Genomic DNA, 10,256 nt, shown 5'->3' with positions numbered 1-10,256 from the left:
TGAAGAATTTTGTATCATATGATGTGAAAATGCCCATAAATGTAAGCAAAAATGTTAAAAAGCCAATATGTAGCATCGTTCAGAAAGTTGATGATTGAGCAAAATGAATGTGATTTTTGGATTCAGCACACCAAAATGATCTAAATCAGCTCAAAAAACTTAAACAATAAATTTGTTGTTGACCAGTGTTATTGATTAATCATTAATCATTAGTTAGTTGACCGTATCGATCGATTAACAATTAATTGATAAGCGGCGATTTCCTGAGAACCTAAATTTCTCTTTCGATAGGGTCTATAAGAATAAAAGCTAAATATTAAATATTGTTTATATACTAAATAAAAAAGGCATGTGATTTTCCTTAATGATTGATTTATTTTACTATTGGATACACTACAGCAGGGGTGTCAAATCATTTTGCTTCAGGGGCCACGTTTTGCCCAATTTGATCTAAAGTGGGCCAGACCAGTAAAATAATAACATAAATCTATACATAATGTGGGTTTGAGGCTTGTTTGAGGCTTGTTTTTATGTTCAGTTAATGATATACTTTGCTGAAAAAGTCACTTTTTTTCAGTTTTCTCTTTTTATATAATAACCTTTGAATCTAGTCAGAGTTTTCATGAACATCTACATGATCAGTGAATTAAATATAGGGAAAAATAGAAATTTATACTGAATAATGCAAATACATAGGATAATATCATAATGAATGGTGACAAATCTCTTAAGAATGCAACTTCCTTCATTTTTCTTTTTTAAAGGTCAACAGTTAATTTGCTTTATTACACTGGGTTACAAAAAAATGTTTTTTGCAAGTTGTCTAGGTTTTTTCAACTGAATTAGGACCATTTGCACCGCTAAATCCAAAAATGACATCTGTTTTTTTCTCAGTCAGGTCAGTTTTTTTGCTAATTTCATTTTGAAAAATTGATCGTCTCACAAAATTGATTACATTTTTGTGACTTTATCAGTTGATTTTTTATATGGTCTCACCCAAAACAGGTTTTAAGAGAAAAAAAAAAATCATTTTCTAACAGGATGTATTTATTATTTATTATGTATTCACCGCAGATGTAGCAGAGATCTTCTAGTCGAAGCCATTTCATTCACCTGTAATATTAAAAAAAAACAATCATAAATTGGCAAAAGTAAAATCTTCAGAACTCATTTATTGCAAGAAATCTGAAAGAATTTTGTATCATGTGATGTGAAAATGCCCATAAATGTAAGCAAAAATGTTAAAAAGCCAATATGTAGCATCGTTCAGAAAGTTGACCTGATTGAGCAAAATGAATGTGATTTTTGGATTCAGCACACCAAAATTATCCTAAATCAGCTCAAAAAACTAAAACAATAAATTTGTTGTTGACCAGTGTTATTCTTGTAGATAAATTCAGTCTCTGCATTTTACCCATCCTAATACACATATAGTACCTAGATTAGTATTAGCATTAGCATTAGCACATATCCCTTAGAGACCAAGTCCAAATCTTCTGTTGTGAGTGAATGTATCTGGCCATTTTTCCAGAGCGCTTAAACTTTCCAAATCTAGCAGTCATTTACAATTTACTGTATGTTATAATACTGATAAAACGGCTTCTTTTCCAGCTTCTAGTACAGGCATGAGTGAAATTACTGTAATGACCCAATTAACCCTTTCATGCATGAATTATGAGAACTTTAGTCAATATTTTTTCTTGAGTGTTTTTATTTCTTCTAGGTATGAAAAAAACAATGCTACTGAACTTTTCTTTATCACCCTATTTTTCATGGAGTCACAAAAATGTCCACTCAGCTGGACACCATGTGTTAATTTTTGAAGCAAAGAACCATGTATTTAAAACTCATCATCAGAAAGTGATATACTGTGTGAGAACTATGAAATAAAAACATTTTATTGCTACATTGCTAATGTTTCTCACATTTTATCATACTCTAATATTAGTTATTAATGATTTCATGGAGATGAAATCCTCTTCAGAACCAGGAAATTGACGGTTTTATCTTTTTTTACATTAAAAAATTGTCTTGATTGGAAACTGCATAATGCAACAGTTTTTTCAGATACATTTTTAACATTATCTTTATTAATTGATTGATTTTTTAATGGAATGTCCTTTGTAATTGTTTAGCCGCATTATGTAATAAATTCCCATTATGTAATAAAAGTTCAAAATGTAATAAGAATGTCACGTCATCTTGTAATAAAGCCGCATTATGTAATAAACTGACGCATTTTGTAATAAACTACGTCAACACATTATGTATTAAATTTTTTCACATTATGTAGTAAGTTATTACAATTTGAGAAATTTATTACAAAATGCACTTGACACATTTTTATTAAAAAATGTAATAACATGGTTCATTTTGTAATAGCAATCCAAATTAATATAATTTCAGAGCAATTTAGAAGAAATTAGTCACAGGAGCTACAGGTAATGGAATCCGAACTTTAACCACACAGCTTAAAGATTAATTTAGCACATTACATTTTCCTGAAAATAAAAATGTGTCAAGTGCATTTTGTAATAAATTTCTCAAATTGTAATAACTTCCTATATAATGCGAAAAAATTTACTACATAATGCATTGAGGTAGTTTATTACAAAATGCATTAGTTTATTACATAATGTGGCTTTATTACAAGACGACGTGACATTCTTATTACATTTTGAACATTTATTACATAATGGGAATTTATTACAGAATGTGGCTCAACAGTAATGCATAGCAGTTTTTGAGTAAAACTGTCAAACTTTTGTCCCTTATAGAGGGCAAAATGCATTGCTGGGTCTCAGGAGGATATGCAAAAAAAAAAAAATTGTTTCAGAAAACTGTTAATTACAGTCTAATAACAATTAGCAACTGATTTACACTAAAACATGTCAGTGCAGGTCAGGTTTATCATGAGCAGCAAAGTTACATATGTATGCAAATAAAACAACAAAACTCATGAATATGCAAGAGAACAGCTGGAGAAGAACTGTCCACTGGAGTGACCACTGTGCATGAAAGGGTTAAATATATAAAGCGCAACATCTCAGGTTTCAGAAACTGTTGGAATTTTTCCATTGCACAAACTGTGAAAAAGTTACAGCCATCCAAACTGTATATGCGCAGGGTGTGTCAGCGATGACACGTCAGGTTTTAAAGCAGGAGTGTCAAACTCATTTTAGTTCAGGGGCCGCATTCAATCAAATTTGATCTCCAGTGGGCCGCCTAATAAAATAATAGCATAAAAGCCTATAAATAATGACAACTCCAAATTTTTTAGTGCAAAAAATAACATTAAATGATGAAACTATTTCTATCCAAAACAAAAAAGATGTGAATAACTGGAAAAAACTGGAATTTCTGAAGAAAAGTAAATACAATTTGAGTTTATTATGCCTCAACTTATGATTTCTACATGTGCATCACAGATCAGATCTACAAAGACACTAAACAGGCGGAATATTGTTAAAATTACACTTTTTCTTTAGACATTTCAGGTTGTTCATATTCGTTCAGGTTATTGATATTTTATCATTAAAAAATATCAGAATTGAATGTTCTTGGCAATAAATCAAAGAGAAAAAATTGGTGTTGCCATTATTTAGAGGCAAAATATCATGATTTTCTCACATTAAACCAAGAAGAACGTTTGGGACTCATTACTTATAGGTTTTTATGCTGTTATTTTTGAGTTTGATGCCCTTGACTGTTAATATCTTCAGGGTAATTTTGCATTTTGCACTTTGTAAATCCATCCCGCGGGCCAGATTTGGCCCCCAGGCCGCATGTTTGACACCTGTGTTTTAAAGAGTTAACTGAAAAAAAAAAGAACATGAAATACATCGGATAATATTATAATAAATGGTGATAAATCACTTAAAATTGTTCAATAAAGAGAAAAATTCATTTGAGAACAGCCACAAAAGTAGCTCTGGGTCTTTAGGGGTTAACAAGTTTAGAGAGAACATCCAGCCCATATTTCCTAAAACAGAATACAGCTCAAGGTCAGGCAGAAAAGATGCAGCCTGAATCAAAAAACACTGAAAAATAAAAGCTTAAACATACATTAGAACTAAGCTGAAAAAGATTGAAACACATTATCACCTATAGCTATAACAAGGTGATCCAAGGAGTCACATTAGATATTCAGACACTCTTTTCTGATCCTAGAGTGGCTACTCTTTGGTAAATCAGAGCCCATTTCAGGCTTTTATCATAAGCAATCTAGACTTGGTGACACATGTGAAACAGTAAGTGAGTTAATAAAGGCAGACATGAGGGCGCTCAACATGCCATAGGCAGCTGGGACAATTGCATACACTTCACTCTGACAATTAGAGGTTATTTGGAGATTTGGTGGGGGATCACTCGCAGTGTGGACTATCCACTTGGCAGGATGTCACAGTGTGTTGTTCACTGCAGCTGTCACGCTGTGATGAGAAACCATTACATTTGTGTTCTGGATCTCTTTAGCCGTGGAAAAGTGTTCAGTGTACAATCTAGGAGGGGGAAGGAGGACTTTCTATTAAAGCGGTTTTGAGCCCTAAGAGGCTTTTTTTGCACAAATGTGTGGATGAAGGAGAGGACAGAATGGGTCTAAACACCATTATGGGGGAGTCAGCACCTCTAGTGCTTTAGAAGCTTGACACTTTGTTGTGGAATCTCTGCTGTGACATGTTCAACTTGACAGACCCCTTACTTTACTCACAATATGTGCAACCAGCCGTCTACCAGTGTGGATCTTTTGTTTCTTACCATCTTAGATCTGCCCTTCGTCTCCCATGGCTCCCCTCATCATCATCATCACCCATCTATCTATCCATCTATCCCGATAGACTGAGGAAAGTAGGCCACCCTTTAAACTGCCAATACTTTACGGCGGCTGCTTAATAAAGTGAAAAACATGCACGGTTGCCTGCCTATCCCGAAATTAATTAGCAGAAAAATACCTGTCGCGCATATTATAATTACTGGCCACTCAGTCTGGTGAAGGTCTTCTCTGACATGCTCTGCTGACTACAAGACAACTGCAGGATGCCACGGAGAAGAAAAATAACTTCTGTGCATCTATATATACAGGTTGGGGAAGCAAAATTTACAATATTTTGAGGAAGGGATTGAAAGACAGTGTATGACCGATTAGTTTATTGAAAGTCATGAGAATTTATTTGCCACAAGAAAATGTACATAATAGAAAATGTTTTTATTCTATGTGTCCTCCTTCTTTCTCAATAACTGCCTTCACACGCTTCCTGAAACTTGCGCAAGTGTTCCTCAAATATTCGGGTGACAACTTCTCCCATTCTTCTTTAATAGTATCTTTAAGAAAGTCGACATTGCTGTGTGATGTTCTATTGGTAGCATGTTCTAAAACGCCCCAAATAGCAGAATCCAGAGGGTTTAGATTTGGGCTAGAAGGCGGCCATAAACATGATTCCCAAAAATTGCTAAAGTTGGATTTGTTGCTGTTGTCAACAAGTGTTTTAGTGTTCTTGTGTAAGATTTGAACTTCAAATCATATTTTACTGCATTTCTAACGGTCTTGTTGTCTACCTCAAGTTCAGTTGCTATTTTTCTCATGGATTTGGTTGGATCCTTTAGGATTTTGGATTTGAGAGCTTTAATAAAAGCTTTGGTACGCTTTTTGTTGCTTCCTCCACTTCCAGACTTTCTCATAATAGTTTTGCTCATAGTCATTCTCTTCTTTCCATTATAAACAGTCTTTATGGACACTCCAACTATTTTTGAAATCTCCTTTGGTGTGACGAGTGCATTCAGCAAATCACACACTCTTTGACGTTTGCTTTCCTGATTACTCATATGGGCAAAAGTTTCTGAAAAGGTATGGATAATAGTGTTAGGTATGATTATGACATCAATATATGTTTGGTTTCAAAACAACTGATGTAGTGCCTGCTGAAAAAGAACAACTAAGGGTACGTTTACACGGCAACATAGGATCTAATTCCGCAAAGATTTCTCCTTTGCGTTATAAAATCATTCCGCGTTAAGACGAAGCCGCTATGATAACGATCTGCGTTAACATGAGTCCGCGAGGACGGCTGAATACGCTGTAGTGGTCATGCCAGACCAGTGGCTGGCGATCTCCTAACTGTCCTTCGATGGTACGTTAGGGATTGACTCAGGCATTGGCGAATATAAGAACTGCGTCTCCGCTGGTAAGAGTACAGACGCAGTAAGTCTAACTTTTGGTGGAGAAGCGACAGCAAACTGAGCACAGTTAGCAGCATGTGTGTTCTGAAACCGGCCATTGTTGTTGTGGTTGTTCCTTCTTTTTCTGCAGCTTTATTGTGTCATAGAGGCTGGCAAACCAGCTTGGAGGCGCATTACCGCCACCAACTGGCCTGGAGTGGGTTAACTGGCGGTTCTTGGCTGCGCGCGCATGCGGTGACGTCATATTTTACCCCGGAACGCTCCGATTCGCGTTAACACGGAGCTGAAATGCGGAGCGTATCGATAACGTTCCACCCTGGACCCTGGTATCAAAAGTTTCCGGATTCAGGCACTCTAGGCACCGTTTCCATGTTAACAGAAGGCTAATCCGCGATGAAATCTTCCCGGAGTCGACTGAATCCTACGCCGTGTAAACGGCCCCTAAATGTTCATTGTAAATATGGATAATAGTGTTAGGTATGATTATGACATCAATATATGTTTGGTTTCAAAACAATTGACGTAGTGCCTGCTGAGAAAAAAACAACTAAATGTTCATTGTAAATTTTGCTTCCCCACCCTGTATATATAATATATATGCCTTTATGAATCAAGAGGGATAGCCTCAGTGTCTATTTTGATGTTTTTCTTCATATGTGTTAAAAAAGTTTGCCCACATCCCTAGGCTGTCACAAAAATAAAACAAAAAACCTCATTTCAACAAACTGCTGCTGTAATTACCTTGTATCACCTTTTAACCCTGTGAAGCCTAAACCATTAAATCACAGGTGTCAAACATGTGGCCCGGGGGCCTAAACCGGCCCGTCAAAGGGTCCAGTCCGGCCCCTGGGATGAATTTATGAAATGTAAAAATTACACTGAAGATTAACAATCAAGGATGTTCAATCTAAAGTGGGTCAGACTAGTAAAATACTACTGTAATAACCTATAAATAATGAAAAAAAGCTATTTTTTTTCTTTTTGTTTTAGTGTCAAAAAGTAAAATTACAAAAAAAGTGTGTACATTTACAGACTGGCTTTTCACAAAAAATATTAACAACCTGAAATGTCTTAAGAGAAGTTTGTAGTATTTTAACAATATTCTGCCTGTATTAAATGTTTTGTGTATTTGTAGATCCACTGTGATCTGTAAGTTGTGACGCATATGTATAGATGATAAACTAAGTCGTAATATTGTTAAAATTGCACTTATTTTTCTTAAGAATTTTCAGGTTGTTCGTATTTGTTCATGTTACATTCAAGTACGGTTCGTAGGTGTGAATATTTAATGATGGCATTTTACTTTTTTCACTCAAAAACATCGAAAAAACTTTGGAGTTATTATTTATCAGTTCTTATCCTATTATTTACATTATTTTATGGTCTGGCCCACTTTAGATCATATGCACTGTATGTGGCCCCTGAACTAAAATGTGTTTGACACCCCGGCATTAAATCATTGACATCCAGTTCTTTGAAACTAGAGCCTTTATTGCTCCTTCTGAACAACCAAAAACTTTTTTTTTTTTTTTTCCCAAATATCAATTTCCATGTATGAGTTTCAATTTTGTATCACATTAGATACATCGGGTCTCAATGCTCATATATTATTATTTTTGAACAAACAAAAACATACTATAACACAAACATGTCTAACAAATTGGTAATTCCTTTTCAAAATTGGAAAAGTTCTGCCTCCTTTCTCTTTAAAATCAATCTTGTAGTGCCACTGGAGAGGCCTTTGGTGGATTATCTGTGTATTGCATGTATCTAATTGTATACATCGGGTTTTTCAAGACAAAAAAAATATCACACTGATCATGTACAGCAGGGGTGTCAAACTCATTTTAGTTCAGGGGCCACAATCAGTTAAATTTGATCTGAAGTGGGCCGAACCAATATAATAATACATAAATAATGTCAACTCCAAACTTTTCTCTATGTTTTACAGTGAAAAAAGTAAAATTACATGATGAAGATTTTTGCATCTACAAACTATCCTGTCAGACAATGTGAATAACATGAACAAACTGAAAAATATGTCATTTTAACAATATTCTGCCTCAGTTCATCATTTACACATGTACATTATAACTTACAGATCACAGTGGATCTACAAATACACAAAACATTTAGTAACAGGCATAATATTGTTAAAATTGCACTTACTTCTCTAAGACTTTTCAAGTTGTTCAGGTTATTTAGATATTTTTTGCGATATTATACTTTGTTTAGTGTAAAAACATGAAAATATTTACATTTACAAAGAGAAAAATTTGGAGTTGTGAGTATTTATAGGTTATTATGACCCACTTGAGATTGAATTGGTCTGAATGTGGAACCTGAACTAAAATGATAGTGAATATCTTTGTGTAATTTTTGCATTTCACAAATTCATCCCAAGGGCCGGACTGGACCCTTTGGCGGGCCGGATTTGGCCCCCGGGCCACATGTTTGACACTTGTGATGTAGAGAGAGTCAAAAGTCATGTATGAAATATGATACGTTTGGCTTTTTAGGGTTAAAAAACAACAAGGTGACAATTAATCCCAAATTTCCCATTAACCCTTTGTAGGGAACTCATTGAAATACTCTGAAATTCAAAGTTTCAACCTTTGCGTGTTAGTCTCCCTGACAAAACTGACAAAAAACACTCATATTCATTATTTACAGCTTCAAAATTTCTATAAAATCTCTCTGAATCACTGTAAAATGTTATTAAAAAAAACATGCTTCTTGACCTTACTGAGGCACAGGGTTGGATCTGTATTTAATGTTCACAGAAATGACCGAAAGTAGTCACTTGCCCAATAAAGGTATGGTGCGATTTTAACAATTTATACGTTCACAGCAAGCAACACTGTACGACATGAATTTGGGTATGATATGTAGTTTGCTGTATGCACATTGCGCGATGCTGTATGTAGATTGCACGATGAAAACGCAAGCTGAATCGCAGCCTACGACATATGTGACTCGACTTCAACGTGCAAGAATGAAACGTCATCAGCGTACGCAATCCGTCCATTAAAAACAACTAGAAGCACTCAGAGAGCGCAGACCTCCACCAAGGCACATCAGTGGGCCTCCATGCCCCACCCCCACCTCCAGCCCTGATCACCACCAAAAATTGTATCATTCGTTCCTTGTGCCAGTATCAACATTTCCTAAAATTTTTATCCAAATCCATCCATAACTTTTTGAGTTATCTTGCACACAGACAGACAGACAAACCAACACCGACAAAAAAACATAACCTCCTTGGCGGAGGTAAAAATACGAAAAAGTAGCAGAACGCTTGCCCTTGTGGCATTTATATGTGGACAAGAAGTTAAAAAAGGAGGAGGAGGAGGAGAATATGGAAGCGGTCCTGGCTAGGAAAGAGACGCCAACTTATTTAAACAAAATAAATGCAATTGAAATTTGTTACAGTTGCTGAGAAAAAAAATAAAAATAAAATAATAATATAATAATAATATAATAATAATAATAATAATAGTAATAATGTAATACAGTGGTTCTTAACCTGGGTTCGATCGAACCCTAGGGGTTCGGTGAGTCAGTCTCAGGGGTTCGGCGGAGGTCAAGACACACACTCGACTCATTAGTCGGGTGTGTGTGTCAGGCTAGGTCCATGTATGTAAACAAACGGCTTCGGAGACTCTTTCTCTGATTGACATCCAATATACGCGGTGTATTGTTGTTGCTTATAGCACTACAACACATCCGGAAGTGTTTCTAATCTCTTCCACTCGTCTGACGATGAATTATTTGAGTATTTTCCACATCACTGTTATGACTTTTGCTACTTCCTGTTAACCACGGAGGCAGCCATATGTAGCGTTTGTTTTCATTTTTCGGTCACCGCACTGGTCAGTTACAATCATGTGACGACCGACGCACCATCGCGGATAGAGAAATCGTATTACGCTAAAGCCGAGTTAGTGCCGTAATAAAACAATGATCACAAAAATACTGAAGGAGTATAACGAGAACTTTTTTGTGATACACTACATGCAATTATCTTTTTTGGTAGTATTAAAAAAGGTCATGTCTTTGTGAAAAGGTATGGAATTTGTTGT

This window comes from Sphaeramia orbicularis, chromosome 2, assembly GCF_902148855.1.
Source record: "Sphaeramia orbicularis chromosome 2, fSphaOr1.1, whole genome shotgun sequence".
Classification (NCBI taxonomy): domain Eukaryota; kingdom Metazoa; phylum Chordata; class Actinopteri; order Kurtiformes; family Apogonidae; genus Sphaeramia; species Sphaeramia orbicularis.
The sequence above is the reverse complement of the archived record's forward strand: the minus strand, read 5'-3'. Positions refer to the sequence as shown.